The following is a 24,763-nucleotide window of genomic DNA, read 5'->3' as shown; positions in this document are numbered from 1 at the left end:
CTCTGCCCCATTTATACTATTCTCTCTCTCCTTTCACCTTGTCCCTCCTCAAAAATGTTTTGCTTCTGACCACCCCTCCCCCAATCTGCCCTTTCTTCTATCAACTCCTTTTCTCTTATCCCCTTCCCTGCTACTTTCCTGTAGGGTAAGATAGATTTCTATACCCAATTGAGTGTGTATGCTATTCCCTCTTTGATCCAATTCTGATGAGAGCAAGGTACACTCAGTTCCCCTCCTCCCCACTCTTCCCCTCCACTGGAAAAGCTTTTTCTTGCCTGTTTTATGTGAGATAATTTACCACACTCTACCTCTCCCTTTCCCTTTCTTTTGGTATTTTTTTTTTCCATTTTATTTTTTAGATATTATCCCTTCATATTCAACTCACACTGTCTATGTATGTGGCCCCCTTTCTATATATACTCCTTCTAACTATCCTACTAATGAGAAAGATCTTATGAGTTATAAATATCTTCCCATGTAGGAATGTAAACAGTTTAATAAGTCTCTTATGATTTCTCTTTCCTCTTTACTTTTTCATGCTTCTCTTGAGTCTTGTATTTGAAAGTCAAATTTTCTACTTATCTCTGATCTTTTCTCAAGAATGTTTGAAATTCCTCTGTCTCATTGAATGTCCATTTTCCCCTCCTGGATTATACTCAATTTTGTTGGGTAGGTGATTCTTGTTTGTAAAACTAGCTGTTTTGCCCTCTGGAATATCATATTCCTAGCCCTCTGGTCCTTTAATGTAGAAGCTGCTAAATCCTTTGTTATCCTTATTGTGGTTCCAAGATATCCACATTGTTTCTTTCTGGCTGCTTGCAGTATTTTCTCCTTGACCTGGAAACTCTGGAATTTGGCTATAATATTCTTGACAGTTTTCATTTCCTGATTTCTTTCTGGAGGTGATCAATGGATTCTTTCAATTTGAATTTTACCCACTGGTTCTAGAATATCGGGGCAGTTTTCCTTAATAATCCCTTGAAGGAGGATTTTTAGGCTCTTTTTTTTGATCATGGCTTTTCGGTAGTCCAATAATTTTTACATTATCTCTCCTGGATTTAATTTCTAGGTCAGTTGTTTTTCAGTTTGATATTTCACATTGTCTATTATTTTTTCATTCTTTTGGTTTTGTTTTATGATTTCTTGATTTCTCATGAAGTCATTAGCTTCTATTTCCTCCACTCTAATTTTAAAGGAATTATTTTCTTCAGTGAGCTCTTTGACCTCTTTTTCCATTTGGCTAATTCTGCCCTTTAAGACATTCTTCTCCTCATTGGCTTTTTGGACCTCTTTTATCATTTGGCCTAGTCTGGTTTTTAAGGTGCTTTTTTCTTCAGTATTTTTTTGTGTCTCCTTTACCAAGCTCTTGACTCATTTTTCATGATTTTCTTGCATCAGTCTCATTTCTCTTCCCAATTTTTATTATACCTCTCTTACTTGATTTTCAAAATCTTTTTTGAACTCCTCCATGGCCTGAGACCAATTAATATTTTTCTTGGAGGCTTTGGATGTAGGAGCTTTGACTTTGTTGTCTTCTTCTGAGTGTGTGTTTTGATCTTCCTTGTCACCAAAGTAAGTTTCTATAGTCACAATTTTTGTTTTCTGTTGTTTACTCATTTTCCTAGCCTATTAGTTGACTTTTCAACTCTTGTTAAGGTAGGGCTTTGCTTCTGGGGTGGAGGACACACTGTCCCAAACTTTAGGGGTTTTATGTAGCTGTTTTCAGAGATACTTCTAGGGATTGGAAGTTTTCATATCTTCCAAGGTGATACAATCTAAGGAGAGGGATTCACTCCTCTCCTTGCCTGTGCTCTGGTCTGTGACTGATCACAAACACTCTTTTCTGCCCTGAAACTGTGAAGGGGGTGCCCTCTCCACTGTTGCCACAAGATCTACTATACAAGTGCTCCTCCCCACCCTGGCACTGCCACCCAGCACTGCATCCCGGATCCAAGTATGGGTAAAGCAATAGAGTCCTGCCTCAGTGCCAGAAAAGAGACTCCTGTAATCTCCTTTTGACTAGTTGATTGACTCCCTTACCTCTGTGGGCTGAAAGCTCTGCAAGCAGCTGCTGCTGATGATAATGATTCAGTCACTCCCAAGGCCTGTTCCTGGTTTGGGGGGCCAGACTGTGCTGGCATGGTCTGCACTGGACTGCGTTCCTATTTCACCCGGGTCTGACAGAACTTTACTGTTGCCCTTCTAAGTTGTCTTTGGCATCTGTGTGATGAGAAGTCTAGAAACCACCTTTGCTGCCAGTGATTCAGTAGCCACCGCCCCCCCCCCCGGCCTGCTCTAAGTTTGCTAGGGCCAGGTCTGTGCTGGCTCAGCCTGTGCTGGACTGTGCTCTTCTCTCACCTTGGTGCTGCAGACTTTTCCTGTAGACCTTCCAGGTCATCTTGGGCAGGAAATTTCTTATACTTTGTCTTTTTATGGGTTCTGCTTTAGAATTTGTTTGGAGTTATTTTTAAATGTATTTGGAGGAGTTTGGGGGAGAGCTCAGGTGAATCCTTGCCATTTCTGTGCCACCTTCCAAAATCCTCCTCTTTTAAGTGGGTCTTGACTAGGTTACATATCTGGGAGATCTAAAGCAGGCTCTCCCCTTAGGTCTTTATGACCTTGCAAGGTCTATGTTTTTGGTGGTCATTGTTCATAGAAACTAGGCAGAGTGGAGTTTTTTGCAAGCATCACAAGATATCTGCGAATAAGTAACAGTTAAGCTTCAGGACTGCTTCTGGACTTAGTTCTGGCCCCCTCTATCCTTCCTTATTCCTTTTCTGGCCCAGAATCACTGAAGCCATAAACCCCTTGATGCTTCAGAGAGCTTCATACGCCCTGAAGAAATGGCTTAGGTCCTACCTTCAAGTGTCAGGCTTGCTTTCCTCTTGAATGAATCAGATGATACTTTTTTAAAATGGACTTGGAGGGGCAAGGAGTGATATTGTTTGGGAAGTTCCTTGGTTTCTAATAGCACAGGGGAGATAAAAACATTGATAATAGAACTATGGTGAATGTGTATAAGAAAGAGAATCATTGGTTGACTTAGATCAGGCTTATATAGCCTACAGCCTGCCAAGGGATTTCCTCTACATAAAAAGGATATTTTCCTCTAGATTTTTTATGGGCTGCCCAAAATCCTTTGGTGTGCCACAAGCAGACCTCGGGCTGTAGGTTATGCAGGCCTGACAGATCCTTCAATAGGTTGCATGTAAGAGGTTTATGACCTCCTAGCCAATTTACTATAGATGGCCCTTATGTGTGATGAGAAATTTTTGATTGTGATAGAGTCATTATTTGTTCTCTATCCCCAATATTCCTGATACTGTTCTATTTCCTTGTCACCACATTGCATCAGAAAACCTACTGTGAATTGAAAACTTTTTTCATCCTCCTCTTTATTGACCATGTGGTTAAGATCTGAGACTCATTGCTATCAAAATTGGGGAAAAAAAGCTTAAGATTAGTAGAGTTTGTTCTGATCCATGATTTCACCCTCCCCATCCCTCTCTTCTTTTCCTTTAAAGTGAATCCTTTCTTTTTCAGGGAGAAAGGGAGGCAAAACTATTCTTTTTTTTTTCTTTTTCCTCTTAGTAGTACCTATGTCAAAAAGATCATTTAGAAAAAGCCATAGGACTTTGCTACCATAAGATTGCATTTAATTCAATTCAATAAACATTAATTAAACACAAGGGATACAAAAAGAAGCAAAAATCAGTCCCTGCCCTCAATTTGCTAATAATCCAATGGAGGAAATAACATAAACAAATACATACAAAACAAGCCAAAATAAGCCATCCGCAGGATAAATAGGACATAATTAAGAGGAAAGCACTGAATTTAAGAGGATTTAGGGAAAGTTTCCTATGGAAGGTATAATTTTAATTGAGACTTAAATGAAGCCAGGGATCAATATCTATCAGCCACTGTTCCCTTTCCTCATCCTCCACATTTCTTAAAATGAAACATAGCCAATACTTGATTTACCTTGGGGTATGGGACAAGGCCTAAGCTGTGCCTTCCTCAATAATGCTTCCTTCTAGCTTCCGGCTATATTGGTTGATATGGCTTCCTGGTGAACCCAGGGGCAGAAAAAGGCATACCAACCACAGGGCACTGGATTTGATTTAGGAAGACTAGGATTTAAATCTCACCTCTGGCGTGTACTAACAGTGTGACCCTGGGCAAGTCACTTAATCTCTCTGTGTCTCAGAGTCCTTATCTGTAAAATGAGATTAGACTCAGTGGCCTCTCACGTCCCTTCTAACTCTGAATCTATGATCTTATGGTCCTATATGTAAGATACTCCCTGTGTCTGAGGGAGATAAAACTTGAAAAGGACAGTCTTTCTCTCCAGAGAATTTACAATCTAGAGAAAGTGGCAATTACTAACATCTGAGATTTCTATATCACTTTGAGGTATATAAAAGTCTTTACACACATGTATCTCATTTAAACTTCACAATAGCCCAGTATGATAAGTACTGCATGAATTATTATCCCCATTTCAAAGATGAGGAAGCTGAGTCCTTGATTAGGGATTCACAACTATTGAGAGAACAAACACTGATTGTCCTGACTCCAACTCCAGTACATTGTCCAAAAAACACATTCTTTTGCTTTCAATATTGGCAATAATATTTGGCTACATTGATATTTTAACTGTAAGAATTATGTCACATCTCTCCAAGATTTTCTGTCCTCCTGCTGATTTTGTAACAGATTATCTGATTTAGCCTGCTGCATAGGTATTCTCTACTGGATAATTGTGAAATGCCTACTTTATAATTTGTAGGACCATGAGATTCTTCCAGAAGGAATCCTTTGAGAATTCATTTGTTTTTTCCTTCTGCCTCCAGACACAACCACACCCTAAACACCTGAGTTAGACGTACATCTATTTTCTTTTTAAAACTCTACAGGGAAACAGGTTCCATAAACTCCTTTGGTAACCCATTGCACTGTTTAATGGAACAAGTCCATTCATCTATAATAATATTTGTAATTATACAGTACATTTCTTTAGAATAGCCCTCAGCACTTTTAAGATGTTATTTCAAGCCTCAAGATATTCCCAGAAGTAGGAGCAAAGCATCATTGCGCTCCTGGAGGGCATGGGCAGTGTCTTTTTATGTGTTCTGTTCAATGCGCAGCACACTGTGAGCACTTTAGAAATGTTAAATAACAAGAAGAGTAATTTTACAGATGGATAGGTTGGGAAACAGTGAAGTTAAGTCTTCTCCCAGTGGCCATGCTGCAAAGAGGCTTCTCCCTCCTCCTCTCCACATATGGCTGCTTTCCACCAAGCATTCTTATTAGACTCATCTTTCAGAGTTTCTTCAGAGTTGAACTCATAAAAGCTAGTGTTCCCAATATATACTCAGCTTTGAGGCAAGCCTATCACTTCCTTCTTAATATCCCCATGACGTAGGTAGGACAGGTAGTATTACTCTCATTTTACAATCAGAAGAATGTTAGTTTAAGAGAGGTTAAGTGACTGGCTTAGAGTCACATAGTAAGTAACAACAGCTTTGAATGAAAGCCTGACTGATGCACCCTACTTCAGTAAAGAATTACCTCATTTGATTCTGACTACAACCTTATGGGGATGGTCAAGGCAGATGTCATCTCCATTATACAAATAAGGAAACTAAAAGTAGCAGAGATTGAGTTAATTACCAGAAGCTCAGAAGCTGAGGTTTGTTCTTAGATCTCTTGACAACAAATGCAGTATTTTGGGGTTTTTGTTTTTATTCCATCATATCACAATTTCTTACAACTTTGGAAACATACATTAACTCTTTGCCAGTTTGAAGGACACAAGAGTTGGCCTTGGACCATTGTGTTTAACAACTTTCAAAAGCATTTGTCATGTAAAATTTTGTAATTTACTTACTTGCTTACTAGACCATAAACTCTATGGAAGGCAGGGACCTTACCATACTTGAATTTTGTCTCCTCAAGTTCCTAGTATACAACTCTGCAACTAATCCTGCAATTAATTGGTGTTGGCTGAAGGAATGAATAAGACAGTTTGCCTCAGTTGTCTGCTCCATCAGACACGTAGCTGCTTTGGGACTGCCTCCAAAGCATTCCATCTATTGTTTGATCTTCTTGAGTCTGCCATACTTCCCTACTGCCCTACTTCATCAAATTTTACTTTTCCAATCATCTGTCTAATTTACTCAGTACTCTAGTACCTTATAACTTAATGTAATCAAATAATTAATGGAGGTGTTAATAAGACACTAGGGTATGATATGGATGAATGGTTATTAGATTTTTTTGTTGTTGTTTTAGATATGACCTTTATCGAACTTATTCACCAGAGTGGAAATAAAAGTCTGTACAAAACCAAATGTTTGTTACTGTAACTTCTGCATCACAATTAATATCCAAACAGATTTTTAAAAACAGTCAACTCAATCAAAACCCACTCCTTCAGAATCAACAGCTTCTTTGAAGCCACAGTAACACTTAAACATGGTTAAGACTTCAATGCAGAAATTTGGTTGACTGGAAAGCTAAGTAAGCTTCTAAATCAAAATAGAATTACAAAAAGGCAAAATTGTGGTTTTCACAGAGATACAGTCCACTGGAAATCACCAACACTGGGCAGTTGTTAAGAGTATTTAGAGTCCTGAGATAACATGGAATCCAGGCATTCTTTAAACGGTCTTCTGTTGTCCTTTCTTTCCAATCAGAGATATATGGATGTGTGGAATCACACCACCACCAGCAATTGTTGCCTTAATGAGAGAGTCCAATTCTTCATCCCTACAAATGGTGAACTGCAATTGGCAAGGGGTAATGCGCTTCACCTTTAAGTCTTCCGATGCATTTCCTGCCAGCTCCAGACCTCTGCAGTTAGGTATTCCAGGATGGCCGCACTGTACACGGCGGCGGTGGCTCCCACGCACCCGTGGCTCATTGTCCAGGACTTCAGATGCTGATGAATACGGCCCACTGGGAACTGCAAGCCAGCCCTCTGCGAGCGGGAAACCGCCTTTACCTTCACCTTTCCGGAGTCCTTCCCAGCCTTCCTGCCAGCCATTTCGAGTTGTGCGTAAAACTCTCTTGCACACACGCTCACGGCAGAGAATGGACCCAGCAAACACCCGGGCAGAGATCCCGTCGCCGGCTACTGCTCTGGCGCACCGCGATTCGAACTGCCACGATTATTAGATTTCTAAAAAGAATTGACAATGTATCTTTAACATTACAATTCCCAAGGTATCATCCCCAATTCAAGTTGAATCTTCCCTAGAAATGAAAAACAGTTAAGTAAAACCACCTGTCAATGAAACCCCTCTGATAACACATGAATAATTGTGTATACTCTCACTTCCACCTCTTTACCATATGTGAGACAAGTGGATTTCATTATCTTTTCCCTAGGACCAAGGTTGATTGAAGGATCTTAGATTTAGAGTGGAAAAGGACACCAAAAGTCAACTGGTCTGACAACCTCATTTGGCAGATGAGAAAGCCAAAAGCAGAGAGCTTAAGGATATGGCCCAAGGATATTTGAGATAAGTTTTGAAACCAGGTCCACATGTAACCCTCTTTCAATTGTATTACAATCTACCCTGTTGCAATGAAATTCATTGGCTACTTTTTAGCAGTATTTGCATTCACCTTATTGAAATCATTTTGTTATGTTCTCTTTATTCTATTTCTTTATACTGCATCAATTTACAAAAAAGCAGTATTTCATATATTCATTGTTTCTTACAGCACAATAAGGTCCCATTGTATTTATGCACCGCAATTTGTTTGGCCATTCCCCAGTTAGTTGATGGGCAATCACTTCGTTTCTATTGTATTTTTTAGTCTTAATTTAGTTTTGGGTTTTTGTTACTATGAACTCATTGAGTTATTTTTCAGGGTTTTGATCAATTACTCTTGTGAGCAGTTGAGCTTCTGATTAAGTTCCCAACATCATTCTCTACAAAAGCACAAAGTCTTAATGTATTTGAAATCTGGGTCTGATTATGATTAAGTTATTTTAACTTTGTTCTCACTTATTTGAAATGTGCAATTAAGATATAGCCAAACTGGTTTGCTTCTATGTGGCCCTGTGTATACGCATGTGTTGGAGGGTGGAAGAGAAAAGAGAGGAGGGAGGAAGGGAGAGGAGAGAGTGGGAATTGGGTTTTTTGATAGTGTCATTGACAGAGATGTAAATGGAGCTGCTTCCATTGTCTTGCAGAGAAACATACAGGTCATGATACTTATAAGTATCCTTTCAAGGCTGTCCTGTTACTAAGGTGAGGATATTATCCCTCTCAGTCATGTAATTCTGAAAGAATTCATGTAGAAAAGTGGGGGAAGGAAGAAACTTACAAATTAATAGATGAGAAAAATGTTCTCACTCTTCCCGCTGAAGGGAAGAAATGTGAAGTGTGTTGTCCTTGAGAAAGAGTACTTGAGGTCTGCCTTGGCATGAATTTTCTGGTAGTAGAAACACATTAGAATGTCAAGAATCCTACTGCAGCAAGAATGGAAAAAATCAACAAGTAAAAAAAAACAATGAGTTTCAATATTGACTTTGTTTTATTCTTTTTTAAAGTGGAGAATCAGAATTATGGGGCTTGGGATGCTATAGTGAGAACATGGTTGAAAAGGAAGATTAAGAAAACCTTTTTTTTTACAAAAATACATGCATACATATACTAAAATAGATATACATGCATGTAGGTATATGTATGTATGCATACATTTAAATAGATAAATGCACATATGCACATTTAAACTGATATATGTATATATAAATACATACATAAACATATACATTCACATGCACATATATGTCTATAATAATAGGATAATGTTGGAGATGGAAAGAGGACTGGACTTAGAGTTAGAAAGATTGGGATTCAAATTCTAGAGGAAGCTAGATGTCTGGCTTTGGAGTCAGGAAGATGCGAATTCAAATCTGGTCTTAGACACTTACTAGCTGTGTGTCCTTGGGCAAATCACTTAATCTCTGTTTGCCTTAATCCACTGGAGAAGGCAATGGTAAACCATTCGAGTATCATCGCCAAGAAAACCCCATGTGCAGTGCAGTGGACCATTGTATTATGGACAATGGTTTAACAAAGAGTAGGACAAAACTGATGAACTGAGCAACAACAAAAAAGATGCTTAATAAATATATGACCCTGGGAAAGTAGCTTTAGATGTTCAGACTAATGGACATATCGCAGTATGCATTGGTAGAGGGAGTTTCAATGTCTTCATAATCACAGGGCCCTTGACAATGCTGTGACTGAGTGGATGATACTGATGAGCTTTATCCAACTAAATTTTAAGATTTGTCCCTAAAAGCATTGAAAGTTTGAGTGAGAAGAGCATTGAAATGTGAACTGAAAGATATGAGTTCTAGTCTTAGTTCTTCCACTAATTAGTTCTGTGACCTGGGCAAGTTATTTAACCTCCATTTCTTCAAGTACAAAATGGAAGGATGGGCCTAGATCATTTCTATGGTCATGTCCATTTCTAGAAATTCTGTTATTCCAGGTGGCTCAGTGAATATTCATTTAATTTAGATGATCCATTTTACTGACTAAATTTAAATTAAGATATAAAATAGGCTAAATGTGAACTTCAAATAATAATAACTATTCTCTTCTACTCTGATCCTTTCAGTCGAAAGTGTAAAGCTAGGTGAATTGAGACTCCTGCCCATACACTGAAGTGCTAAGATTTGAACCTACATGAATATTATTGAAATAATTGGATGCAGGTGTAAAATGGCAAATATTTCAATGGAATTTGTTGATTGACAAGCTCAATGTTGTTAGGATAAAGGTGAGCTGTCAGTTATGACAGTAATAACCCATTTGACTGAATAAACACATTTTATGTGTGAAAACTCAAATAATTTTTTTTCAAAGAGCATTCACAATTAGGCTGTACTAATATGGCTATGGGACAGTTTTAAACACTGCCTAAAGGCACATCAAATGAGCAGGAGACTTACGCAGAGATTCAAAAACCAACAGGCACCAGCTTTTATTCCCCAAATCATGGGGAAACAAACAAACACTCAGTAAGCAATGTTCAGAAATCCTTTAAGGTCAGCACTGCATATTACTTACCAGGGTTCATTCAGTGATGAGAAAACATAAGTATGTTTTGCACTTGGATGCTACATAATGTTAAGCATAAACTCTTAAGCCCTAGGAGAGGCAAATCTACTGAGACAAACAGAATGCTTCTTTAATATTTTTTAATCAAAATTAGAATACAAAGAATTTAGAAATGTTCCAGAGAAGTCTAAAAATTTAAGGTAATAATTTTAATAATATTTAGTGATACCTTATATTGCTCAAAAAGCTTTCACATACATTATGAGCTGATTTAAAGTATTGGTAAAGAATGGGGCCAATAATGCAGAACAGTAAGAAACCTGATAATTTAAATTAGGGGACAAAGAGGACTACAATCATCATAAAATGTTTTAAATAATGAATTTCCAGAATCTTCTGATAAATTAGATTTAGGACATATGTGAATAGTGATCTCAGTGTCCAACTAAGAACTGGTTTGCTATTAATTAAATGTAATATAATAGAGAGAGCAGAAATCTAGGTATTAGAAGACTTTGGTTCTAGTTAGGGCTCTAGAACCTATTGCCAATAGAATCTTAGGCAAGCGCTTAAAAAAATCTGTTCTTTCAATAATAGCTGTCCATTTGACTTCTTAGAACAGTAGTAAGAATATAATGGGATAAGGAATAACGTGTGAAAACACTTTGTATCAAATATGATTAAATAAATATTCATCAAGCATTTACCACGATCACTTTAGTTTGTCTACATGACCTCTAAGGTACTTTCTGGCTCTAAGATTCTATGATTCATTTATCCATTAATTTAACAAATATTTTTGTATAACAATTTTGTCCCAATAAGAATCTTGTTAGAAATCATGCTAAGTCATCCTTGAATCATTAGAGCCTGATCTTGATATATACAGGTATATGTGACTTTCATTAAATTGACTATACAACAATACACATTGAGAGAATAGATAAGTATGGGAATAGTCATTCACTTTACAAAGAAATTCACTTAATTGATTAACACTCAACTATTAAGTGCCTGTTATGTGCCAGGAACTGTGCTAAGTGCTGGAGACACAAAGGCAGAAGTGAGAATACCTATAGTCTCAGAGGGCTCAAATTCTAATAAGATATGAATATATGTATATGTAAGTATATACAGAATACATACAAAATAAATACAAGGTATATTTGGAAACGAGGACACCAACAGTTAGGGGGATTTTTTTGTTGTTGAGTCATTTCAGTTGTGTCTGACTTTTTGTGACCCCGTTAGGGCTTTTCTTGTCCAAGATATTGGAATGGTTTGCCATTTCCTTCTCCAGCTCATTTTGCAAATGAGTTCCTACAAATGTAGGAACTGAGGCAAATTGGATTAAGTGACTTGCCCAGCGTCACACCTTTTGTAAGCATCTGAGATGTGATCTGAACTCAGGAAAATGAGTCTTCCTGATTCCCAGTCCAATGCTCTAACCATTGCACAACCTAGCTGCCACTTGGGGGATTCAAAAAGACTTAATCTAGACTGCAGTGCTTGATCTGAGTCTTAAAGGGAAAAGGGGATTCTAAGAGTTAGAAGTCAGGAACGCTCCGCATATTCCAAACATGGGAGACAATTAGTGTAAAAACACCGAGTCAGGAAATATAGTAGCACATGTTTGGGACGGGTAAAAGAGGGCAGATTATAAAGAGCATTAAAAGCTAAACAGTGGAATTAGTATTTGATCCTAGAAGTAATAGGACATAACTGAACTTTATTGAGTTGGGGAGGGAATAGTAACAGGGTCGGAATTAAGCTTTAAAATAGGTAACCTCCTCAACTACCTTGTATTTACTTTAACTACTTTGTATATATCTATATTCATTAACTTTATAGTTATGGTATACATATTTTTGTATGTACCTTTCTTCCCCATTACAATGCAAATTTTCTATGAATGGGAAATATTTTTCTTTTGTTTGTATACATAGAACATACCATAATGCACATAGTAGGCACCAAGTAAATACCTGTTGATTGAGTGTAGAATGAAAAGGGCATGTTTTCTCGAAGCCTAAGGTGAAGGTGCTGAGGCTAAAAAATATGATAGAATAGGTCAGAAGTAATTGGACAGACTCAAAGATGTGGCATCTTCCTGTCTCCCTCTTTTTTTCTTTTCTCAGAAAGCTAAGCAGCATCTACCTTCCTTCTCTTTTACTTCTCTTGTCTTGTTAGGCAGAGCAACATGGATCACCAGGACTTTAAAAAACAACAACAGTAACAGTAAGTACAAAAAACTTTAAAGCAAAACAGTAACTAGATGTAATAGGGTACACTGCATTCCTATGGTGGATTGTTCTACATACCCTGGAACATCTCATCCTACTCCCCTCCACAGGTGCCTTCTCTTTTCTGAGAGTATAATTTTCTAAAAATCCATGTCTGCCTTGATATCCTCTGACATCCTTGGCCACCTGGATCTTTAATCATCATGTCATCATATTCTCATTCTAGGACTTATGCTCCAAGTTTGCAATCAATTAATCAATAAACACTTATTAAATACCTACTATATGCCAGGCATTGTACTAAATGTTGGGGATACAAAAAGAGGTAAAAAAAACAGTCCCTGTCCTCAAGGAGCTTACAATCCAATGGCAGATATGCAATCTAGTAGCAAGACAAAGACAATCACCATCTGACCTTGAGAATTTCATCTTGTCTTTTGTTAAAAACAAACAAACAAACAAACAAACCTTATGTACCCTCCCCCATATTTAACTTTTAACATACCAATCACCAAACTCCTTTCTGGTATAACCTTAAACATGTCACTTTTGTAAAACAAACCAATTATTCATAATATAGATACAGTCCTAAGTGTTTTAAAATGCCTATAAAGATCTTATACAGTACTTTCACTTTTCTGTCTATTCTTTAAAAAAAAGGGTCTAGCAATGGTGGTGAGATAATTCTCCTACAGGAGAAATACTATCTGTTTTAAATAACTATTTTGAAGCAGAGTGTTTAAAACATAACATGAATTGCCAAATAGGTCATATTAATAAATAAAAGCATTTTAAGAGTTTATAATTGTGGACAGATGTAGACTGGTAGGTATAGTACTAAAGAAGGAGAATTGGTATTAGATTGAGAGGACATGGATTTAAATGTTAGTTTTTCTACTTATTACTTATGTGACTGGGCAGGCTATTTCATTTCTCTGTGTCTCTGCATTCTCCTCTGTCCGAGGAAGTCATTAGACTTGATGATCTCTAAGCTTCTTTTCAGTTCTATATTCAATAATCTCTGATCCAGTAGAATGGCAGTAATTAAATAAAAAGAGCTTCTTAAACAGAAGTCAGAAGACCTGGATTCTAATTCAAACCCCATCACTTATTCTCCTTGGGCACATCATCTGATTTCTCTGACCTTCAGTTTCTTCACTTCTAAAGTGAGAGAATAAATACATGAATGAAAGAAAAAAAATATTAAGCACTTCCTCTGTGCTAACTACTATGGATACAAATATAAAAACAAGACAGTCTTTGCTCCCAAGTACCTTACAAGTCACTTAACCTCCATTGTCCCCAAGTTCATCATTTGCTAAATGATGGTAATGATTGTATTTACCTCCCAGGGTTATTATGACAGGACTAGGTGGGAAACTGGGGGGAAGATGGTGTTGAATCTTCCTGCTTCCTGGCCATCTTGGTTGATGATAACTGGGAGGACTGTTTTGAAGATGGAATATGATAATGTAAATGGAAGTATTTTGATTATAGTAGCTATATATGTAAGCCTTCAGCATTCATTCCACCATTTTAAAAGATTCTATTACATGCAAAATCGTATAAGGAATTCTTATTACCTTGCTATCATGACTAGTTCAGCACTACCAAGAAGGAAAAGCACTTTTCCTCAAACCTCTTTTAAAGCCCTGCAATTTCAGGATATCTACTCATTCTTAGAGGCTACTATTTCAGCATTTGCACAGTAACCCTTAACTATATTAATGGCAATCTAATAATGTCACTGATCACAGAGGAGGGCATTGAATATTTTGCACACAAAATAGAAGTTTGTTAGAACAGTAAAGTGCAATGTGTGAAGGGGATAACTTTATGTTAGTGTTCAGAATAAAGGCTTTTTATTAAGACTGTTAAACTCCCTCTCCACTCACTGCAGTGAGAAGGATCAAACACACAGCCTCCTTTTGTCTAGGAGAAAAGGGGAAAAAAGAATGATAATAGCGCTGGGATCAGTAATAGAAGAGGTTGATGGACAGGTAGGCAAGGATTTAGAAACAAGAAAGGAAAGGAATATATTAAATATCTTGAGATTGTGAGGGAGAGTGTGAAGGGCAACTACTGATAATAGAATACCCCAGTGCAGTTTGTGACTTTCACAAAGAAAACTGCATTCTATTTAGCAGTAATATTGTGTGCACTCAAATGAACTTGCTTCACTGACATGTGGAACATAAGGAAGGTGTTTCCTAACTCTCAATAGTTGAAGCCAAGATGCCTGGGTCCTTCAGCAAGCAGATGAGAATGAGCATCTATCTATTCCCTGACCAGAGTCGTAAAGACAGTCATGTCCAGCCAGGGCTGATTTCCCCTTATCTTTCAGGCCAAATGTTGAATCTGACCAGAAAAAAAAATAGGGATGCCTCTTGTCTGTGCTGATAGAACTTTCCCACTTGTAGCAAGCTCTTTACTACACACTTGGCATTTCTGCTTCTGTTAGGTTAACATTCAGCTATGTGCTCTAGAGCTCATAGTTTTCTAAGGGTCCTGTTACTTAGCAACAAAACTATTTCTCTTTAAATCTAGGATAAAATATGAGCTCCTCAGCCTGACATAGAAAGCTTTCTACAATCTGGCTTCCACCTGCTTTTCCAGACTTTATTCATACTATGCCCTGTCAAGCATTTCCATTCCAGCTTACCTGGCATAGGGGTTGTTTCCCTGAACTCTGCATCTCACATGGCATCTGCACCCCTTTGCACAGGCCCACCTCCACGCCTAGAATGTACTCCTTCCTCCCTCCTCATCCCCACCTCTTAGAAGCCCTAAATTGCTTCAAGGCTCAGCTCAGGTACCACTTCCTATGAAAAGTCATTCCTGATCTTTCAAGTGGTTATCTCTCTTGTCTATAGCATGTTTTGTGTCCCTCCCAATAGAACACAAACTTGTTGAGAATAGAGGCTGTTTCATTTTTATACCCTCAGAAGCAAGGACAATGTTGTAGAAACTAAATAAATACTTTAAGTTCATAGATTTAGAGGTGGATGAGTCCTTTGAGGTCATCTAGTCCAATTCCCCCATTTTACAGATGGTAAAACAGAGACCGAGAGAGATTAATTAGAACTCATGGGCTAAAGTTTATTAGGATAGTCTGATTACAAAGAAATGCATTGTCCTGTGCTACCTACTCACCTTCTACTTTGTGCACATCAGTCTCCGCATCTTTTAAATGTGTGGATTGTACTAGATTCACTCGAAGTTATCTTCTAACCCACAGCCCCATGATCTTCTCATCCTATTTTTCTAATGAGGCATCTCAAAGTTTACCTAGCTTTACCTATATACAGGTTAATACCTATTTGCCAGTTATCTCATTTCACCCAGGACTCCTGTTCTTGCCAGAATTACTTAATAAGTAAGTTTCTTTTCTAACTTATTGATGCAGTTCCCTCAATGGTCCTCCTTGGTTTAACTTATATTCTAATTCAGGATGCTTTATATATCTATATCTAGATGGATGGGAAAATGAAGGCAGGTTTAGAGACAATCATTCACCAGTCATAAATAGCTAGCACTTATATGCCCTTTAAGATTTACAAAGCATTTTACATATATTTCTAATTTGATCCTGTAAGAGGTAAGTGCTTTTATTATGCCCATTTTATAGATGAAGAAAATGAGGCAGACAACAGTGAAGTGACTTGTCCTGGTCACACAGCTAGTAAGTATTTGAGCCAGAATTTGAACTTGGATCTTTCTGTCTTCAACTCCTGTACTCTATCCGCTATGCCACCTAGCTGCCTTAATAAAGGAAATAGGATACAATTACAAAAGTCTGTAGTCATATTAAGGCATAGTGACAGCAAGCTTACGGGCTTTTTCTCAAGAGATCATTGGCTTTCCCAATAGTTCTTTTGACTTTGAAGAGAAACTTCTCCTTTCAAAAGATTTGGATTATGCATGTTTTATGTGGGAGGAACATATTGAATGTCTTGAAGTTATTTGAGAGGGTAATGGGTTTCTCTGAAGCTTCTTCTGTTTAATACTGACTAGATAAAGAGCATTGTTCTTTTCCCTACAGAGGCAATAGCATTTCAAATCTAAGACTGTTAAGCACACGACATTTTGGTCCTGTGGGTCATGGAACAAACTGGCATTTTTGCCCTGAAGATATTGATTCAATTCAGCCCAGCAAACATTGATTGAGCACCTACTAGGACCTTCGAGGCACACTCACCACTCTAGATTCGGAGGAAACAGGGACGAAAAGAGAACTGCTTCCTGCCCTCCAGAATTATATATTCCACAGTAGTGCTACAAAATATACAAAGTTAAACACATTCAAAATAAATTATAAGTGGAAGATAGTACTAAGACCTAGTAAAAGGTCTTGGGGAGGAATGGTTGTGGACTTGCCTGAGGAGGTGGCATTGGAGGTGGACCTTTAAGTAGGCCAGAAAATTCTAAAAGGCAGAGATGAAGTGTTAATGTGTTCCAAGCATTGGGTCCATCTAATCTGGGTATTCTTGTTATTTAAAAGAGTAATAAATGGAAATATAGTGGGAACATGATTTAAAATAAAATGAGAATCTAAAGCTTTGTTTGCAAAGTATTCTATTTGCAGTATGTATATTGACTAGAATACAGCAGCTAGTACATGTGAAGAAAACCAACATTGAATTCAAAATGTACTTGCAGGTGTCGTTATGTTAAGAGGCAGTAGATGGTGCTGGTGAGCTAAAAGGCATATGTTCATAATTTAGAATTGGGGACTGAAGGGGAATAGTTTATGCAGGTGCATGCTAAAAAAGACACTATTTTGTCTGAGAGGCTGTAAATTGTATTCATGATTCACATATCATTATTAATTCATTTTGTATTCATTATCTTAAGACAGATTCATTTGGTATTTATGCAGATGTCATACTATGGGTACTATCAGAAGAGACTCATTTAAGCTGAGATCAGGTATTGGCATAAAGATTTTTATGGAAGTATAAATGGAAATAGAGAGAGGTTTCTTTCTTCTAACCATAGCAAAGACTGGCTATAGATTTTAGAAGAGAGCTGCACAGCGAATTGATTCCAGCATTTAACTCTGTTAGTGCTGAGGGTCTGCCACTTATCATCCGTCTTCAGCATATTTGGCTGATTCATCGTGACAGATGGGGTGCTCCCATGTTGGAGCACATCGAGTGTCCATTGAAATGCTCAGACTTTATTGCTAAAGCAGCCACTAAGTGTAGTTTGGGCCTCTCTCAACAAGGCACAAAATAGTACCCTAAAGAAATCTGAATTGCCCTACTAAAGATTAGAAAGAGCTTCTGCTCTGGAAAGATCACTGGATTTGAGCTCTAATTTCAGTTCTTTGACTTGCTAGACTCTTTGCAAGCCATTTACGGGGTTCCGTATATTAACCTGTAAAATTAAAGGTCAAGCTAACATTTTTGAAGTGATTTTCAAGGCTTCTCAATGTCTACTTCTTTCTTACCAGATAGCCTGTGCTACCAACATGCTACTCTGCTCCATCTCTGCATGAGTACCCTCATCTCATCTCTTTTGCCTCCCCTTACCCAGCTTTCCAGCTCCTCTCTATAATTTATTTATCTTCCTATCTTTCTCTTTAGAAGCAGCTAGGTGGTTGGGTAAATAGAGCACTGGTCCTGGAATCAGAAAGAGCTGAGTTCAAATTTGGTCTCAGATACTGGCTATGTGATCCTGGACAAGTCATTTAACCCATTCAGCTCACTTTTCCTCAACCATAAAATGGGGACTGTAATAGCACTTGACTCGTTTGTTTTGTGAGGATTAAATGAGATCATTTTTTAAAGCACTGAGCACAGCACCTAGCCCAGAGTAATTGCTTTGCAAATGCTTTTTTCCTTGGCCTTAAGATTTTCTGATCTTGTGAATGAACAAAGGTGATGGTGCTCTGTTGTTCAACACCAAATCCTACCTATAATGTGAAAAATGTAATACTTGGGAATATGACAGAAAGAGACTAGACCAGAGGTGGGGAACTTGTGGCCTCGAGGCCACAGAGGTAGCCTTCTAGGTCCCCAAATGTAGCCCTTTGAATCTAATCTTCACAGAACAAATCCCCCTAATAAAAAGATTTGTTCTCTAAAACTTTGACTCAGTCAAAAGGCTGCACCCAAGGAATCCAGGATAACTGCGGCCTTGAGGCCACGGGTTCCCCACCCTTGATCTAGACACTTGGAAAAGCATACAAAAGGATTAGCTGTTTGTCATAAAAAGAACAGGACATTATTTCCCCATGTATACATGTGGCATTTACCCATAGTATGAACTGGATTGTTTTCAGTTGCCAGGTCAATAATTGGTAGCAATACAAGCATGGGGTCAGGTACAATGATTCTTTGTCTTTTCACAGTACCAAATATTTTATTAAGTACTGACTATGTTCAGAACAATTTGTGTGACCCTGGGGAAGATAACAAAATTTAGATGAAACATAGTTCCTATTCTTTTGCAATGTATAATCTAGTAGAAGGAAAAGACACAAAAGTTATTATGATATATGCAAACTGCTATGTCCAAAATGGGAAATTAGAGGGGCAGCTAGATGGTGCAGTGGATAGAGCTCCAGCCTTGGAGTCAGGAGGACCTGAGTTCAAATCCGGCCTCAGACACATAACACTCACTAGCTGTGTGACCCTAGGCAAGTCACTTAACCCCATTGCCTCATCAAAAAACCAAAACCAAATAAAAACAAACAAAAAAAACCCAAATGGGAAATTAGGAAAGGCTTACAAGAGGGAAGAAAGTTTAGTTTCTAAGCAGACCAAGATTGTTCATCATAGTTATTCAGATTTCAGCAACATTTTAGTGTTATTATCACTTGTACGTTGGAGTGATTATATGTATCATTCTCCTGGTTCTGACTACTTTGCTCTGCACTCATTCAAATTTTTTAATATTTCTTTTAATTCTTCATATTTTCATTTCTTACCATACATTTCTTATATCAGAACTATACAACATTCAATGTACAACTACTTCATTGTTTTCCATTTTTTCCTACCCCAAAAAACTGTTTCTAGTAATATTTTGCTACATTTCTAACCTTTCTTTTTGTCTTTGACCTCCCTGAAATAGATACCTAGTAGTGAGATCACTAAATCAAAGAATGTAAATAGTTTAGTGAAATTTGTCGCATAATTCCACATCATTTTCAGATATTTTAACTAATTTATGATCCCAGGAACAATGTGTTAGAAGGTCATATCCTTTCATATTGATGAAATGGTACAGCAAGATGGAAGAGAGTTAGTTGAAAGAGTTAAAAATGCTTCCTTAAGGACTTAACTCCTTATGAGGGATTGAAGGTTAAATTTATGGAATCTATAATAAAGGAAAGAATCATTGAACAATTAAGTAAAAGCAAAGAAGCAGCATGACTTCTGTAAGGGAAAAAAATCGTGCCTGATTAATCTGAATAGTTATTTGAGAAAGTAAGTAAATGTATGGACAAGGGGAATCTGGGAGTAACAAGGTGGAATAATTTATTTACAACCTCAAAAAGCCTTTAGCAGTATCATACACTACAGGCTATTTAAACCAATAAATGAGCTACCCTGGGATTAGGGGGAATGTTTTGTCACAAATAAAACTAGCCATAGACATGGGAAATAAAGAGGGATGAAAGGGTACATCTAATGAATAAATGTTAATAATAGAAGGATACTCCAGGTACAAATACCAATGCCAGGTACCATTTAATTTTATTAGAAATGATGAAGAGAGAGAGTACACACTGGAAAATATTCAAGTTTGTAGAGGATACTGAGCTTTTTCAGAGAGCAAAATGCCAAATGCAGAAAGATCTTACAGTATTGCATAAGTGAGCAGAAAAGTTCTGTTAAGTTTTAATGTGGAAAAGTATGAGATAATGTAAAAATGAAAGGAGAAAATAGGTAACTACAACTATGCTTATGATACCAGAATGAGGACAGATTCTAATCTTTCTTTTATTACCTAGGAAAGGAATATGAGATATAGACTACTCCATTGAGTTGTTGGCCCAATGGCCTATGCAGGCAAATGGTCCAACCAAATGCAGAGTTTCATCTGCAAGAGTCCTAAAGAGGTAAGTGAAAATGGCATCCTATTGGCCCTATGTGCATACAGACCTGACATATATCAGGAAGGTCTAGGCACCAGAACAAGTCAAAAAAATATCATGTAATTGAGGTCCAAGAAGAATCCAAGTGAAAATGGCCAGTGAGTAGAAGAACCCTTGATCATCCTCTACCTGCAAAGGCAGTAATGAAAGGAATGCATCATAGAGACATGAAATCAAAAAAAGGTTTGGACAGGATAAATAGAGGTTTGGGATAAGAGATATAATGAATATTCTTTATAGCATAAGATAAATAGGCTTGGGGGGGAAGTTCATTATTGATGCAATGGGTTCTAATCATATGGAATCATTTCTTTCAGAAATTCCAGGGAGTGGGTTGGTTGGGTGGGCAGAGTAGAAAACAATGGAAACAACGTGAGACTGGGAATAAAAGGACTTCAGTTGCAATTCTGATTTTATTAGTTACTTCTTACATGAATTTGAGCAAGGTTTTGTGCCACTAGGGGCCTCAGTGTCAGCTTTTGTCAAATACTGTGTTTGGAATATTTGAACATTCCTTCCAGCTCTAAATATATAATACATTAGGTAACTTCATAGCCCATAGATGGAAAATGAAGTAACAAGGGAAGACAGCCCTATTTGGGATATGTCAGCAGTGTTTTGAAGTCAGCTTCATGGATAGTCACCATACAACCATGTCCTTCCACAAAATGTCATTTGGTGCTATTGTCAGAGAAAGAGTATCAGGCTGGATGAGTTTGACCTATTATGGCATTTGTTGTGTTCCTTTTCTGTTAAGCCTAGTCAGTACAAGTATGTTTTTTTCATGCATCAGTCCACACTCTGGGAATGGAAAATAAGCATTTCTTTGATGCTGAGCCTGCTCTTCTAGACTGACAAAGGAAACAGTGTCTCCTATTGGGTAGAATTTGCTTTAATTGTTCACATAATTCATAAACTGGCCTCTGGAAAACCCATTGAACTTGCATCCTGGGTTTGAGACAATAATTGCTTGGGTTAAAAATGGAATTACATCAATCCTTCCCTTCCTGTGAAGGCCAGAGTTGACTGCGGGTGGCTGAGTTACTAGCTTTTTTATCTTTCTCACCTCATTCATTTATCCACCAGAGTAATCCTTTTGGTAACATTTCACCATATTTCTTTTTTCATCTTAGAAGCAACGTATATAGAATGTATGGGTTCTTAAACTGGAGGAAATATCCCTAGCGTCTACCTTAGGGATATACATTGTATCTGCACTACCCAGAACAGAGTACCCACACTTATAAAACCAAAACAACAGCATACTTTAGTGTTTGGAAAATGACTAGAGTTTGAATTAATAATATCATAAGGTAGCATTTTCTACTAGTTAAGGGTGATCCCAGGTTAAAAGGAGGAGAGTAGGTGTTTAATACTTACTTAGAGCAGAGGAGGTAAAGTTCAAGAAGGGAGATAAAGCAAAATCTGAAGGCTGAGATAAGATATCTGAGGGACTGATATATTGATGTCCAATGGTTAAGGAAAACAGATGAGTCAGTTGCTGGTCAGAGAATTTGTAGATCATCCATTTTAGAGCTAAAAAAAGCAACTGGGAGTCTAAGTCTAAATCCTCATTTTACAGTAGAGGAAATTGGAGTATAGGGGTTAAGTGATTTGGCTAGGATCACATAGACTACAAGTGCCTGAGACAGAATTTGAACCAAGGCTTCCTGAATCCAAGGTCAATGCCCTCTCCTCCATGCTTCCTCAAAAGCCAGAGTGTCAGATAAAGATTAGGAAACCAAAATGTAGATTATGAGTATATAACAATGCGTTTCAACAATAATTTGTTAAAGTGTCTACTAAGTGCAAGGTACTGTGTTAAGCATTGGGGATAAAATGAAAAATAGTCTTTATTTTCACAGAGTTTTTATTCTGCTTGGAAGAACATTTTCAAAGCTAAGACAATACCAGGTAATTTGAAGAGAAAAAGGATTAACTACTAAGGGGAGGAGAAAAGGTTCCCATAGAATGAAGTGAACATGATCTGAGCGTTAAAGGAAGCTAAAGGTTCTAAGAGGTGGCGTTGAGGAGAAAGATCATTCCAGACATGCAGGAAAATCTGTGCAAAGACAGAAAGGCAAGAGATGGAATGCTGAGTTCAGGGAGATTCATATCAGTCAATTAGGCCAGAATGAACTGGGAAATGAGGGGAAGCAATGTGAAATCAGCTTAGAGAGTAAGGGCACAGCCAGATTGTGGCAAGCTGAGAAGTTTGCATTTTGTACAAAGCAACAAAACCCCTAAAGATTCTTGATATAGGGAGCTATATGATCAGATCTATGCTTTAGGACTCTTATTTAGGCAGTTGTGTGGAGGATGGGTAGAAGAAGAGTAGAGAAAGGAAGCTGGAAGTCCAATTAGGATGATGAAGAAATAGTCTATGCTAGAAATAATGAGCACTAGTATTATAGCCACAAGACTTACTGTGGAGGAAGACCCAACAGGACTTGACAGATGATTAGATAAAGAGGATGAGAGAAAAGTAAGAGATAAGGATGACACTGAAGTTTTAAATTTGGGTGGCTAGAAGAATGGTGGTACCTTCAACAGAGTCCTTCAACTTGAAAATTATAGAAATAATGCTTGCATTACTAACTTCTTTTTCTTTTCTTTCCTTTTTTTTTTTTTTTGCTTTTTGGTGAGGCAATTGGGGTTAAGTGACTTGCCCAGGGTCACACAGCTAGTAAGTGTCAAGTGTCTGAGGTCGGATTTGAACTCAGGACCCCCTACTCCAAGGCCAGAGCTCTATGCTCTGTGCCACCTAGCTGCCCCCATTACTGACTTCTTGAGAAAGGATGGAAATGATTTGGGATGGCAATGAGTGTTCTCCCTCTTCTTCTGGTTCTGGTATGCTAGGGGAAGTGACCATTTAGATGAAATGTTTTGTCCAGAGACCACTGAGTTTTTAAGTGGCAGAGTAAAGACTCCAATGCAATCCTTCTTACTCTGTATCTGATACCTGTTTCTATACCACATCATTCTTTCTCCCAGTAAAATACCAACAGCATTTTCTTGCATGGGCAGTAAAATGGTATAGCAGATAGAGATCTGATCCTGGGGTCAGGAAGACCTGAGTTCAGACCCAACCTCAGACATTCATTAGCTATATGATCCTGGGTAACTTACTTAACTTCTGTCTGCCTCACTTTTCTTACTTTTTTTTTTTGGTGAGGCAATTGGGGTTCAGTGACTTGCCCAGAGTCACACAGCTAAATGACTGTTATGTGTCCAAGGCTGGATTTGAACTCAGGTTCTCCTGACTCCAGGGCCAGTGCTGTATCCACTGTACCACCTAGCTGCCCCTAAAGTACCAATTTTTTTTAGGCAATTGGGGTTAAGTGACTTGCCCAGGGTCACACAGCTAGTGAGTGTCAAGTGATTGGTCCGAGGCCAGATTTGAACTCGGGTCCTCCTGACTTCCGGCCGGTGCTCTATCCACTGCCCCACCTACCTGCCCCTCTGCCTTACTTTTCTCAACTATGAAATGGGAATAGAACCTACCTCCTAGGGTTTTTGTGAGAATCAAATGAAATAATTGTAAAGCCTTTCCATAATGCTTGCACATAGTAAGGGCTTAATAAGAGACTCCTCTTTCTTTGATTTTTATTATTATCTTTTTTTCATTTAAAGGGAGATCTTTGAGCATTTGTATACAAACCTACCCAAAATTACTGCTCTAGCTCTTCTTATGCTAACATTAATGAGTCTTACCACAACAAGGGAAGAAACTCACTTAACATGTAGGGGTAAAAAGGTAGCTAATAGCAATTAGGAGGGAACTAACCCCTCTACCATTCTTCAAATGGCTTTAAGGGAAAAAAAAATAGAAGTTGGGAGACTAGAGACCCAAGAGCTGGTATTCCTAACTAGCCCTTTAAATTGCTATAAAGCTGGTTGTATTGGAAGGATGGAGGAAAAGAGAAAAGAGATGAGGCCTCTTTGTGGTAGAGAAATGTGGCTCTGGGCAGCCTTATTGCTGAGGTCTTTTAGAAAAGTTTTATGTTTTGAGTTATACTACCAACTGCCTGAGGTATGAAGCACAGAATATACCAGAAGAATAACAGATGAATATTTTGTGCTCCAAGGTTTGTTGTGTCCTTGAAAATAGTTTCTGATTCCTTCCCTGTTCTCTCCTGTGTGCTTGTATCAGGCTAGCTGTGAAATCTTAACAGTAAAGGTAAAGCTAAGTAGCTGGTCCAGTGATGCCTCAAGCATATCCAGGGATACTGCACCTTACCTTATGAGTTTCTTCTCTACTGCTTAAGTTTCTGAGGGAAGACTCTCAATCATTTTATAGCCTATAGAAACCTTTTAGCCCT

The 24,763-nt window shown here is 38.0% G+C and overlaps 1 pseudogene; it reads right to left on the bottom strand.

The window, feature by feature from the left end:
- Positions 1–6,559: 6,559 nt before the first annotated feature.
- Positions 6,560–7,161, bottom strand: LOC110210706 (histone H2A.Z pseudogene; annotated as a pseudogene).
- Positions 7,162–24,763: the final 17,602 nt, after the last annotated feature.

Source organism: Phascolarctos cinereus, unplaced genomic scaffold (assembly GCF_003287225.1).
Source record: "Phascolarctos cinereus isolate Bilbo 61053 unplaced genomic scaffold, phaCin_HiC Scaffold_9;HRSCAF=440, whole genome shotgun sequence".
In the NCBI taxonomy this organism is placed as follows: domain Eukaryota; kingdom Metazoa; phylum Chordata; class Mammalia; order Diprotodontia; family Phascolarctidae; genus Phascolarctos; species Phascolarctos cinereus.
This window is presented reverse-complemented; position numbering and strand designations above follow the sequence as displayed.